Source organism: Triticum dicoccoides, chromosome 3A (assembly GCF_002162155.2).
Source record: "Triticum dicoccoides isolate Atlit2015 ecotype Zavitan chromosome 3A, WEW_v2.0, whole genome shotgun sequence".
Taxonomy (NCBI): domain Eukaryota; kingdom Viridiplantae; phylum Streptophyta; class Magnoliopsida; order Poales; family Poaceae; genus Triticum; species Triticum dicoccoides.
In genome coordinates this window covers 375,370,511-375,383,915 of record NC_041384.1, presented here as the reverse complement: position 1 = coordinate 375,383,915, position 13,405 = coordinate 375,370,511, and positions in this window count along the sequence as shown.

Genomic DNA, 13,405 nt, shown 5'->3' with positions numbered 1-13,405 from the left:
CCCAAGTTGCTTTCCACTCAAATCTTCTTTCCACCAAATCCATATCCTGTGAGAGAGAGTTGAGTGTTGGGGAGACTATCATTTGAAGCACAAGAGCAAGGAGTTCATCATCAACACACCATTTGTTACTTCTTGGAGAGTTGTGTCTCCTAGATTGGCCAGGTGTCACTTGGGAGCCTCCGACAAGATTGTGGAGTTGAACCAAGGAGTTTGTAAGGGCAAGGAGATCGCCTACTTCATGAAGATCTACCGCTAGTAAGGCAAGTCCTTCGTGGGCGACGGCCATGGTGGGATAGACAAGGTTGCTTCTTCATGGACCCTTCGTGGGTGGAGCCCTCCGTGGACTCGCGCAGCCGTTACCCTTCGTGGGTTGAAGTCTCCATCAACGTGGATGTACGATAGCACCACCTATCAGAACCACGACAAAAACATCTGTGTCTCCTATTGCATTTGAATCCGCCAAACCCTTCCCTTTACATTCTTACAAGTTGTGTGCTTTACTTTCCGCTGCTCATATACTCTTTGCATGCTTGCTTGAATTTTGTTAAGATTGCTTGACTTGTCCAAAGTTGCTAAAATCTGCCAAGAACTAAAATTGGGAAAATGATAAGTTTTATTTGGTCAAGTAGTCTAATCACCCCCCTCCAGACATACTTTCGATCCTACACCTCCTCAGCGGCGATCTCGTCGGCCTCGGCCACGGCATCCCTGGTGACCTCCTCGATGACAGTGTCCACGTCCTCCCGATTCGCCAAGGAAGGATCTGGACACCGAGAAGGGGAATGAGGCGAAGTCAAGATCAAAATTCGAAAGAAGAAAAATGGGCGGGAACAAGAGGCGAACAACTAACCGGTGCCAAGTTGGGACAAAGTGCCCCCCTCCCTACCAACATCTGGTGCCGGGACGGAGCCGCCGGCGCCCGGGTTCGCCTCCTCCTCCTGTGTGCGCATGGGCTCGGTGCTTGGCGCCCTTGCCCGGGACGCCCCTCGGGGCGGCGTGGTTGATGGGGGCGGCATGTTGGGGGTGGCCCTTAGTGGCTCCTCCTGCTGTCGTCCTCCTCCTACAACCATGACAAGGTCAACACCAAGAAATCGTGTCCTAGCACACGTCGATGGCAAGCGAGTGATGAACGCATGCTGGGGGCTGCGCCGGGGGCTGCTATCCGGGCTGCTCTCCACCACCAGCAGCATACTCAAGGTGCCCATCGGGGGCTGGCCGCCCGTCGAGTCCCTGGCCCTCTTTCCCACCCTCTGAGCCAGCGTCTCCATATCCCTGCGAAGATGAAGACAAGTCAAGAAAAGCGGCATGGTCTGAGGGGACGGAGATGACGAAAGACCAGATACTTACTCATTCTCCGCCTCCTCTTCTGCTGCCTTCCTCTTCCTCCTCGGGCAAAGGGACCTGAGGTCGAGGATAACCTCCGTGTCGTTGTCTTCGGGAGGAGGGGAAGCGGGTCGAGTCCGAGGACGCTTGGACGAAGAAGAGGCACTTGCTTTCTTCTTCGCCACTGTAACCTTCACCGCCTTCCCCGCTGCCGCGGCCCTCGTCTGGCGCATGGACGCCTCCTGAGGTTGTTGCAGTTGTGCGGCCCTGCCGGGCCAGACCGGCTCGCCAGAGATGGCCCGCAGTAGGACATGCCCTCTCCTTGTGGCTGGGGGGTCGACAGCCTCAACCTCCTCCCCGGATGACTCATCAACCTCATCCTCAATGAGAGGGGCCCCAGTGCCGGTGCTGCTGGCCTCCCCAGCAGATTCCGCCCATTGGGCCAGCTCCTTCTCCTCCGTGGCCGCCGCGACCTCGTCCTCCATGCCGCCAGCGCTGCCGGCCTCCTTGGCAACCGCCGCCTCCGCCGCCCTGGCGGCGATATAGTCCAGCTTTGCCTGGGTGGTGTCCTGGATGAGCAGCGGCTCTTTGTGTACGTACTTCTCCGACAGGGTGTCGAAGAACTCCTGCACCTGGTCTGCCTCCGGCTTGACCCATTTCGGGTCAAGGCCGTGCGCATTACAATCTGGCATCATGGCGATGATGCCGGTCTGGCGGGAGTTGTTTCTCAGCGGGACCACCCCCGCCGGCAACCCGAACAGGGGCCCCTTGGCGACCTTGCCGGCCTTCACGAACTTGCCGGTCCTCTCAGCCTTGCCATCATGGTTCACGTCGAGCTAAAAAAGCCGTTGGCAGAAGTGGGCATGCCCCATCACCGTGAAGTTGTGGTTCAGGCCGGGGCGGAGCCGAATGATGTCAGTCGCATTACTGAAGAGCCAGGCCGGCCTCCCTTGTTGTGCAGTGGAGCGATGCGGTGGGGGATGAAATCTGACTCGATCATCTCCAGGGTGAGCCCGGCAACGGCGAGGCGATGGATTCTGATGATGGCGACCGTGAACTTTCCATCCTAGGCGTCGACATTGCCCCAGTCGTCTCTGTGCACCGGCGGCGCCTGGCGAACCTGGGAAAATTTCTGTGGGTGCTCCACCTCAATCCAGCACCACCGGCTCTGCCACTCCTCCCACCTCTCTGTATATGTCCCCTTATCCGGGGTCCTTGGGATCCAGGCAACACAACCGGAAATGGTGCCTCCCCTCTGGATCTGAGGATAGAAGTAGTGGCGGAAAAGCGCCGTGTTGGGATGCACTCCGGCGAAGCCCTCGCAGAGATGTGCTAAAAGGGCCATGCACGCCACGGCATTTGGAGTGAAAACTAGAAGGTGGAAGCCATTGGTGTGCATGACATCGTTGAAGAAATTGGAGAAAGGGGGGCAGAGGCCGCAGGAAAAGTAGTCGACAAAGAATGGGTATCGATTCGGGGCGGCCTTGGCGCAATCAGCGGGGATGACGTGCGTGGCCGGGTGCCCTGTCGTCTCTTCCCCTGTCTTGCACCCCCACAGGGGCATGAAGTTGTCCTGGAGGTGGACCGTGTCGACCGTCGAGGGAAAGTAGGCGAGCTGCGTCCGCCACGCCGCCGACTCACTCTCCAGTGACTCCCCCCCCGGCATCCTTGGCCACTCGTTTGCCTTTGCTGGTTTTGGGTGCCATGGCGGCTTCGAGAGGCGAAGAAGGAAGGGAAGCAAAAACGCAGCGGCGGGGAGCGAAAGCAAGAGCTTGAGGAGGAAGAAGGAGGGGACGGCAGTTACAAGATTGGAGAAGGCACGGAGGGTAAATGACCAGCGCGCCTGCGGTTATTCCTTTTTACGGGGAAGGCACGGGCCGCCTCTTTACCATATGCCTCAATGTCACGCATGCGTGCGGAAACCGCCCCACGCATGACCCCCACATCACGCATTCAACGCGGGTCGTGGGGAAGCGCATCGGACGGAAAAGTTACTGCAGTAAAAATCCGCCCCGCCTGCCCGCGCACCGTTATGGGCCTAGCCCAACAACGCGTCATGCTTATGTGTAGCCCAGGCCCGGGGGCTCCTGTCGGTGTACAAAAGTAGGGGCTCTCCTTTTGCACCCCTTTACTTATGCGCAGGCAGTCAGAGCCGTGCCCATGGATGCACTAAGCAGGGCTGAGGAGGGATGCCGGAACACAAGACGACCAAAGCAATGCCAAGACCAGGGGCACAAAGATAGCAAGAGGGCGAGGTGGACTCCCCCGGCAAGACCCTTGCCAGGGTGGCTTCCACAGCCCCGGCAAGATCCTTGCTGGGGCAACTTGCCTGATGCCAGTAGAGCGCGCCACCCTTGAGCCCAAGGGTTTCTGACGCCATCAACGACATTGGAACCAAGGCTCGGGAAGCACCTTCGTGGTGGCATGTAGATCTTTGTAGAGATCATAAATACACAAGATCAGACGAGAACCAGAAGATGACGATCCTTAGCAAGATCCTTGCCAAGGAAGTCCACGAGACCCCCGTCAAGATCCTTGCCGAGGACGACCGCGGTGCCGTGGCAAGACCCTTGTCGGGCACCCGGCAAGGCCCTTTCCGAAGATGCCTGCAGGGCCACAGCCAAGCCCACGCCTGCCAAGACTCCGCCACCGCTCCCATGCAGCTGCCAGCTCGACCAGCTGGGCAGGCATCTGCGTGGCAGCATGCGGCCTCCACACCAACTCAGCAAGCACCTGCGTGGTGGCATGCAGATCTTCGTGAAGGCTCCACCACCGCGCCAGCCCAGCAGCCAGCCAACATGGTGCTACAATGCCTTGTCAGCTTGGACGCGTGTCGGAGTCAGGCAAGGCGACGACAGCTGGGGCGAGCGTCTTTGCCGTCCCCAATAAAGCAAGAGGGGCACGTCGGCAACACATTAAATGCGTTTGTCCGACGATGCCAGAGGATAGACTCAACCACTGTACCCCTTTCCACCTCCTGTGTGCCACGGTGGTGACCCCTTTTGTATATAAAAGGAGGCCTGAGGCGTACTGGAGAAGGATTCAGATCTTTTGGACTAGAGAGACATCGCAGCTAGTCCAAGAACACAAGAACACTCAAATATACATCAAAGCAGGACTAGGTTTTTACGCGTCTCCGCTACCCGAACCTGGGTAAACGATTTGCACGCTGACCGCCAGATCCGCTCTTTGCACAACCCCGCGCCCGCCAACCGTAGAAAGGATCCCAGTGACCCCATAGGTGTTGTTTCCCACCGACACTAGTATATGCAGATATGGCCTTGGAACACTGGGACCGAAAGATCGAACATGAATCATATAGTACATATGATCAACATAGTGATGTTGACCATTGAAAACTACTCCATCTCACGTGATGATCGGACATGGTTTAGTTGATATGGATCAGGTGATCATTTAGATTCTATCTAAGTGGGAGTTCTTAAGTAGTATGATTAATTGAACTTTAATTTATCATGAACTTAGTACCTAATAGTATTTGCATGTCAATCTTGTTGTAGATCAATGGCCTGTGCTATCGTTCCCTTGAATTTTAATGCGTTCCTAGAGAAAGCTAAGTTGAAAGATGATGGTAGCAACTACACGGACTGGCTCTATAACTTGAGGATTATCCTCATTGTTGCAGAGAAGAATTACGTCCTGGAAGCACCGCTAGCTGCAAGACCCGCTGCAGGAGCAACTCCAAACGTTGTGAATGTCTGGCAGAGCAAAGCTGATGACTACTCGATAGCTTAGTGTGCCATGATTTACGGCTTAGAATAGGGACTTCAAAGATGTTTTGAACGTCATGGAGCATATGAGATGTTCCAGGAGTTGAAGTTAATATTTCAAGAAAATGCCCGAATTGAGAGATATGAAGTCTCCAATAAGTTCTATAGCTGCAAAATGGAGGAGAATAGTTCTGTCAGTGAACATATACTCAGAATGTCTGGGTACCACAACCACTTGACTCAACTGGGAGTTAATCTTCCTAATCATAGTGTCACTGACAGAGTTCTTAAATCACTGCCACCAAGCTACAAAAGCTTCGTGATGAACTATAATATGCAAGGGATGGATAAGACAATTCACGAGCTCTTCGCAATGCTAAAGGCTGCGAAGGTAGAAATCAAGAAGGAGCATCAGGTGTTGATGGTTAAAAAGACCAGTAGTTTCAAGAAAAAGGGCAAAGGGAAGAAGGGGAACTTCAAGAAGAACGGCAAGCAAGTTACTGCTCAAGTGAAGAAGCCCAAGTCTGGACCTAAGCCTGACACTAAGTGCTTCTACTGCAAAGGGACTGGTCACTGGAAGCGGAACTGCCCCAAGTATTTGGCGGATAAGAAAGATGGCAAAGTGAAAGGTATATTTGACATACATGTTATTGATGTGTACCTTACTAATGCTCGTAGTAGCGCCTGGGTATTTGACACTGGTTCTGTTGCTCATATTTGCAACTAGAAACAGGGGCTACGGATTAAGTGAAGATTGGCTAAGGACGAGGTGACGATGCACGTGGGAAATTGTTCCAAAGTTGATGTGATCGCTGTCGGCATGCTACCTCTACATCTACCGTCAGGATTAGTTTTAGACCTAAATAATTGTTATTTGGTGCCAGTGTTGAGCATGAACATTATATATGGATCTTGTTTGATGTGAGATGGTTATTCATTTAAATCAGAGAATAATGGTTGTTCTATTTATATGAGTAATATATTTTATGGTCATCCACCCTTGATGAGTGGTCTATTTTTGTTGAATCTCAATTGTAGTGATACACATATTCATAATATTGAAGCCAAAAGATGCAAGGTTAATAATGATAGTGCAACTTATTTGTGGCACTACCGTTTAGGTCATATTGGTGTAAAGCGCATGAAGAAACTCCATGCTGATGGGCTTTTGGAATCACTTGATTATGAATCACTTGATTCTTGCGAACCATGCCTCATGGGCAAGATGACTAAGACTCCATTCTCCGGAACAATGGAGCGATCAACCGACTTATTGGAAATAATACATACTGATGTATGCGGTCCAATGAGTGTTGAGTCTCGCGGCAAGTATCATTATTTTCTAACCTTCACAGATGATTTGAGCAGATATGGGTATGTCTACTTGATGACACATAAGTCTGAAACATTTGAAAAGTTCAAAGAATTTCAGAATGAAGTGGAAAATCATCGTAACAAGAAAATGAAGTTTCTACGATCTGATCATGGAGGTGAATATTTGAGTTAGGAGTTTGGTCTTCATTTGAAACAATGTGGAATAGTTTCGCAACTCACACCACCTGGAACACCACAGCGTAATGGTGTGTCCGAACGTCGTAATCGTACTTTATTAGATATGGTGCAATCAATGATGTCTCTTACTGATTTACCGCTATCATTTTGGGGTTATGCTTTAGAGACGTCCGCATTCACGTTAAATAGGGCACCATCTAAATCCGTTGAGACGACACGATATGATCTGTGGTTTGGCAAGAAACCGAAGCTGTCGTTTCTTAAAGTTTGGTGTTGTGATGCTTATGTGAAAAAGCTTCAACCTGATCAGCTCGAACCCAAATCAGAAACTGTGTCTTCATAGGATAACCGAAGGAGACTGTTGGGTACATCTTCTATCATAGATCCGAAGGCAAAATATTCATTGCTAAGAATGGACCCTTTCTAGAGAAGGAGTTTCTCTCGAAAGAAGTGAGTGGGAGGAAAGTATAACTTGATGAGGTAATTGTACCTTCACCCGAATTGGAAAGTAGTTCATCACAGAAATCAGTTCCAGTGATTCCTACACCAATTAGTGAGGAAGCTAATGATGATGATCATGAAACTTCGGATCAAGTTACTACGAACCTCGTAGGTCAACCAGAGTATGATCCTCACCAGAGTGGTACGGTAATCCTGTTCTAGAGGTCATGTTACTTGACCACGACGAACCTACGAACTATGAGGATGCGATGATGAGCCCAGATTCCGCGAAATGGCTTGAGGCCATGAAATCTGAGATGGGATCCATATTTGAGAACAAAGTATGGACTTTGGTTGACTTGTCAGATGATCGGCAAGCCATAGAAAATAAATGGATCTTGAAGAAGAAGAAGAATGACGTTGACGGTAATGTTACTGTCTACAAAGCTCGACTTGTTGCGAAAGGTTTTCGACAAGTTCATGGAGTTGACTATGATGAGACCTTCTCACCCGTAGCGATGCTTAAGTATGTCCGAATCATGTTAGCAATTGCCCTATTTTATGATTATAAAATTTGGCAAATGGATATCAAAACTGCATATCTTAATGGATATCTTAAAGAAGAGTTGTATATGATGCAACCAGAAGGTTTTGTCGATCCTAAAGGTGCTAACAAAGTGTGCAAGCTCCAGCGATCCATTTATGGACTGGTGCAAGCCTCACGGAGTTGGAATATATGATTTGATAGTGTGATCAAAGCATGTGATTTTATACGGACTTTTGGAGAAGCCTGTATTTACAAGAAAGTGAGTGGGAGCTCTATAGCATTTCTAATATTGTATGTGGATGACATATTGTTGATTGGAAATAATACAAAATTTCTGGATAGCATAAAAGGATACTTGAATAATAATTTTTAAATGAAAGACCTCGATGAAGCTGCTTATATATTGGGCATCAAGATCTATAGAGATAGATCAAGACACTTAATTGGACTTTCACAAAGCACATACCTTAAAAAAGTTTTGAAGAAGTTCAAAATGGACCAGTCAAAGAAAGGGTTCTTGCCTGTGTTTCAAGGTGTGAAGTTGAGTCAGACTCAATGTCCGACCACTGCAGAAGATAGAGAGAAAATGAAAGTCATTCCCTATGCCTCAGCCATAGGTTCTATCATGTATGCAATGTTGTGTACCAGACCTGATGTGTGCCTTGCTATAAGTTTAGTAGGGAGGTACCAAAGTAATCCAGGAGTGGATCACTGGACATCAGTCAAGAACATCCTGAAATACCTAAAAAGGACTGAGGATATGGTTCTCGTTTATGGAGGTGAAAAAGAGCTCGTCGTAAATGGTTACGTTGATGCAAGCTTTGGCACTGATCTGGATGACTCTAAGTCACAAACCGAATACATATTTATATTGAATGGTAGAGCTATCAGTTGGTGCAATTCCAAGCAGAGCATCGTGGCAGGATCTACGTGTGAAGCGAAGTACATAGCTGCTTCGGAAGCAGCAAATGAAGGAGTCTGGATGAAGGAGTTCATATCCGATCTAGGTGTAATACCTAGTGTATCGAGTCCAATGAAAATCTTTTGTGACAATACTGGAGCAATTGCCTGCGAAGGAATCCAGATTTCACAAGAGAACCAAACACATCAAGAGACTCTTCAATTCCATCCGCGATCAAGTGAAAGATGGAGACATAGAGAATTGCAAGATACATACGGATCTAAATGTTGCAGACCCATTGACTAAGCCTCTCTCACGAGAAAAACATGATCAACACCAAGACTCCGTGGGTGTTAGAATCATTACTATGTAATCTAGATTATTGACTCTAGTGCAAGTGGGAGACTGAAGGAAATATGCCCTAGAGGCAATAATAAAGTTGTTATTTATATTTCTGTCGGATTTCGGGTTCCGGCAGACCCTTAAGGTTCGAACACTGGGGTGCGCACGGAGATTACGCCTTCTACCTCTCCGTCTCGCAAGGATCTAGACTACTAAAAGAACTGCACAAGAGACACAAGGTTTATACTGGTTCGGGCCACTGTTGTGGTGTAACACCCTACTCTAGTGTGTGGTGGGTGGATTGCCTCTTGGGGCTGATGATGATGAGCAGTACAAGGAAGAATAGCCTCGTGAGGGTCTGTTCTTGGATGGGGCGATGAACTGCTGGGAGGAGTTCAGCCACCTTTCTCTTTCTCTCTCTCTCTCCCTCACTGCCTCACTCCTACCCGTCGGCCCCCTTGCTATGTGGGCAGCTGGTCCTATTTATAGAGGCCCTGGTCCTCTTCCCAAATATTGAGCGGGAAGGGAGCCAACAATGGCGGGCTAATTTGAAGGGGGATAGCAAGTATCAACTATCCTGACAAAAGCAGTCTTCGCCTGCGCAAAGCTCTGGTGATGACGCCGTCTTGTGCTCCACGGTGACCTCCGTCTCGTAGTCCTCCTGGTCCTGGCCTCATTGCACCGAAATGGCAACCTTTGCCTGATGCCTCGGTACTCCGCGGCTGCGCTTGCTCCCTTTGCACCAAAGAGGAAAGGAGGACGCTGTGCGGGCTGGCACCCGTCTGGCGCCTCGAGTCATCATGGCTTGCGTCATGGGCACCTCGCGAGGTACCCCGCCTTGATTTCTTCGCCTCCTTGTGAACCAGCCTGATGAGGCCGCGCCTGAGGAAGCTCCACGCCGTCCGCCCCGCGAGGCTTGGCCCCTCGCGAGGGTCTTGAGTCTTGTGTTGATGGAGATGGGCCGTGCTGGGCCCCCTTTGAGCCACGCCGCAGGCCGCGGGCAGGCAAGTCTGGGGACCCCCGTTCCCAGAACACCGACAGTAGCCCCCGGGCCCAAGGCGCGCCCGGGCTTGGTCGTGCAGGGAGGCGGAAGGGCAAGTGCGAAGCGCCGCGGGCCCCAACAGCCTGCGGCCTTGGGCGCCGCGTGGCGGTTGATTGGACGTGGGCGTCTCCACTTCCCCATGGCGCCTCGGCAACTGCACGGATTGGACAAGTCCCTGCATGCAAAGCGGGTCCCAATTACCTGCGATCGTGGGGGCTGTTGGTTGGCCATTGCCAGCCATAAGTATGGGCCGGCGCGCGCCCTTCCAGTTCATCCTCCCTTGCTTCTTCTTTTTCTTCATGGCCCCGTCGAGGAGGTTCTCGGCCGACGAGAAGGGGAAGGCTTGCCGGGTTGAGCCCGCCTCTCCCCCACCTAAGCGTGGCCGAGGGCGCCCTCGCAAGCATCCTGTGGCCACCACGGTGGCTCCCCGCGGCCGTGGAGGCGATCTTCAGCACGGCGACGGGTGGATTGCTGCAGCCGGGGGTGCGCTCCGGCTGCGCGTCCCCCCAGGCCGCACATTCGTGCTGCTGAAGCACTGCCAGAGTTCGTCGTGTGGTCGGCGGAGCCGACTAACACCCGGCTCCCGCTTCCTCGCTTTCTCCTCGGCGAGCTCCTGGCCGGCGCCCCGGGCGGCCTCTGGCTCTAGGCCAACGGCTGCTGCAGCCGGGCCACATGGGTCTCCCTGAAGGTCTCCGCGGCCAGGAGCCTGTCCCTGGCCCGAGGTTGGCAGACGTTCGCCCGTGCGCGCGGCCTGAGCCGTCGGTGCACCCTACACTTCAAGTTCGACGGCGATGCCACCCTCTTCGTCAGGGCGTTTGGGGAAGATGGTCGCCGTGCAGGGTGTTGCCCCGAGGGTGACGACCGCGGCTGGGAACCCAGCTCCGGTGATGATGGAGGGAGCAGCGCTCGCGCGACTGGCGGCGTTCGGGGTTCCTCAAGCTTCTCCGGTCCTTCTTCAGGTGGCGACTCCTCTAGAGGTGGCCGCGATCGGCCTCCACGCCGTCGTGTCTGCTTGGGGGGCGGCAACATGTCCGCACGCCGCCGCACCCTGGTGAAGCGTGAGAGGGAGTCCGCCTGAGCTCCGGAGGCAGCTCGGGCCTTCCCAGCGGGCCGGTGTGAGGCGAGCCGCGCTGGATTTGTCCTTCCTTTTCCCTTTTTCCTGCGTAACAAAGACAATAGTGTGGAGCCCCGCGGGGGCGTGTTTGGGTTATCGTTGTTAATCATTGTTTTGCTTTCGTTACCGTTCCTTCCGGCTATGTGCCCGAGCGGGGATAGTTCCCGACCCTGGCCGCGAGGGGGGCGACCGACCCAGGCCCTTTGTTTGTGTCGCGGTGCCCGTGGGGCACGGACTGGAGGGGTGCTCCTGTAGGGGGGCCAGGTCGCGAACTCTTTGAATGACTAGGATAGGAACGCTCGAGAGGGCGCTCAACTGCCCCCCCTCGCGAGGCCTTGTGCAAAAGAAATCGAGGTAGGAGAGTGAAAAGCCGAAGAATCGCAAGCCAAAGATGGCAACAACTTCAATAAAACTTCAAAATGCGAACAAACAAGCCAACTGCGGAAAGCAAATGAAAAAGCCGCGTCCGACACCTAATCTAGTCTTCGACGTCTTCTCACCAGCGCGGAGCTAAGTGCTGCCACTGGGCGTGGGAGGGAGCCCCAGGGCCTAAGGCCGGCACTCCTGAGACTCCGGGGCGTGTACAGCCCCACTCATTATTACGTGAGAGTGTCACGGGCGGCGAGCTTCACAGGCGCTGGCCTTCTTCACAGGCTCCGTGCCTTTCTTCTTAGGGGAAACGGGCTTCACAGGCATTCGCCTTCTTCACAGGCTCCGGGCCGTTTCCAAAAAGGATGATCTTCATAGGCGTTCGCCTTCTTCACAGGCTCTGGGCCTTTTCCAAAACGCGATAGCTTCACAGGCACTTGCCTTGCTTCAGAGGCTCTGGGCCTTTTTCCAAAACGCGATAGCTTCACAGGCACTCGCCTTGCTTCACAGGCTCTGGGCCTTTTTCAAAACGCGATAGCTTCACAGGCACTCGCCTTGCTTCACAGGCTCTGGGCCTTTTCCAAAACGCGATAGCTTCATAGGCACTCGCCTTGCTTCACAGGCTCTGGGCCTTTTTCAAAACGCGATAGCTTCACAGGCACTCGCCTTGCTTCACAGGCTCTGGGCCTTTTCCAAAACGCGATGGCTTCACAGGCACTCGCCTTGCTTCACAGGCTCTGGGCCTTTTCAAGGGTAGAACCTCCGGAGGTGCTGGATGTTCCATGCATTCTGGACTGGCACTCCCTCCTGAGTCTCCAAGCGCGCGGAGCAGGGCCTGGAAACATGAACAACCTTGAACGGGCCCTCCCACATGGGAGAGAGCTTGTGCAGTCCCTCCCTAGAGAGAACCCGCCTGAGCACGAGGTCTCCTACCTCGAGAGTCCTGTGACGGATGTTGCGGCAGTGATATCGCCGCAGCACTTGCTGGTACCTCGCCGCTCGCAGCGCGGCTTCTCGGCGATGTTCCTCCCCCAGCATGAGGTCCATCCCCTGCATGGCGTCCTGCTGCGCCTCGTCGAACGCCAGGACCCGCGCGGAGCAACGTCTAACCTCGTGAGGGAGGACCTCTTCCGCTCCGTAGACCAGGAAGAACGGGGTCTCTCCGGTCGGTTTGGTCGCGGTGGTGCGGATGGACCACAGCACGGACTGAAGCTCATCGTACCAACCTCTGCCACAGGCCTCCAGCTTCTTCTTGAACGTCCTGGTCTTGAGGCCCCTCAGGACCTCCGCGTTGGCTCGCTCGGCCTGGCCGTTGCTTCGGGGGTGCGCCACTGAGGCGTAGCATATCTGCGTTCCAAGGTTAGCAAAGTATGTTTTGAAGAGGTTACTGGTGAACTACGAACCGTTGTCCGTGATGATGCGATTCGGCACCCCGAACCGGCTCACGATGCCCTTGATGAACTTGATCGCGGATCCCGTGGGAATGGTGCGGACAGCCTCTACTTCAGCCCACTTGGTGAATTTGTCCACGGCAACGTAGAGGTAGCGGTAGCCCCTTGCGCCTGAGGAAACGGGCCCAAGATGTCCAGCCCCCAGACTGCGAATGGCCACAAAAGGGGGATAGTCTACAAGCCTCCTGCTGGCTGGTGGATCTGCTTGGCGTGGAACTGGCAGGCTTCACAAGCTTTCACTAGTTCCACGGCGTCGTTGAGCGCGGTGGGCCAATAAAACCCACTGCGGAACGCCTTGTCGACGAGGGTCCGTGATGATGAATGATGTCCGCAGTCCCCGCCGTGTATATCTTCGAGTAGTTCCTTCCCTTGCTCCCTGGAGATGCAGCGCAGGGATACACCATTTGGTCGCTTCCGGTAGAGCTCTCCGTCTTTGATGCAGTATGCCGTGGCCTGGCGTGCCACTCGCTCCGCTTCCTCCTCCTTCTCCGGCAAGGTCCCTTGCGCTAAGTAGCTCCAGAGCTCCGTGATCCAACATCCCTCCTGAGGCTCCATCGTCAGGAGCAGGCGTGCTCCTGAGGCCGGGCCACAGGTCGGAGCCCCCGAGGCAGGTGGTTGGGGGAGCTCCTCCC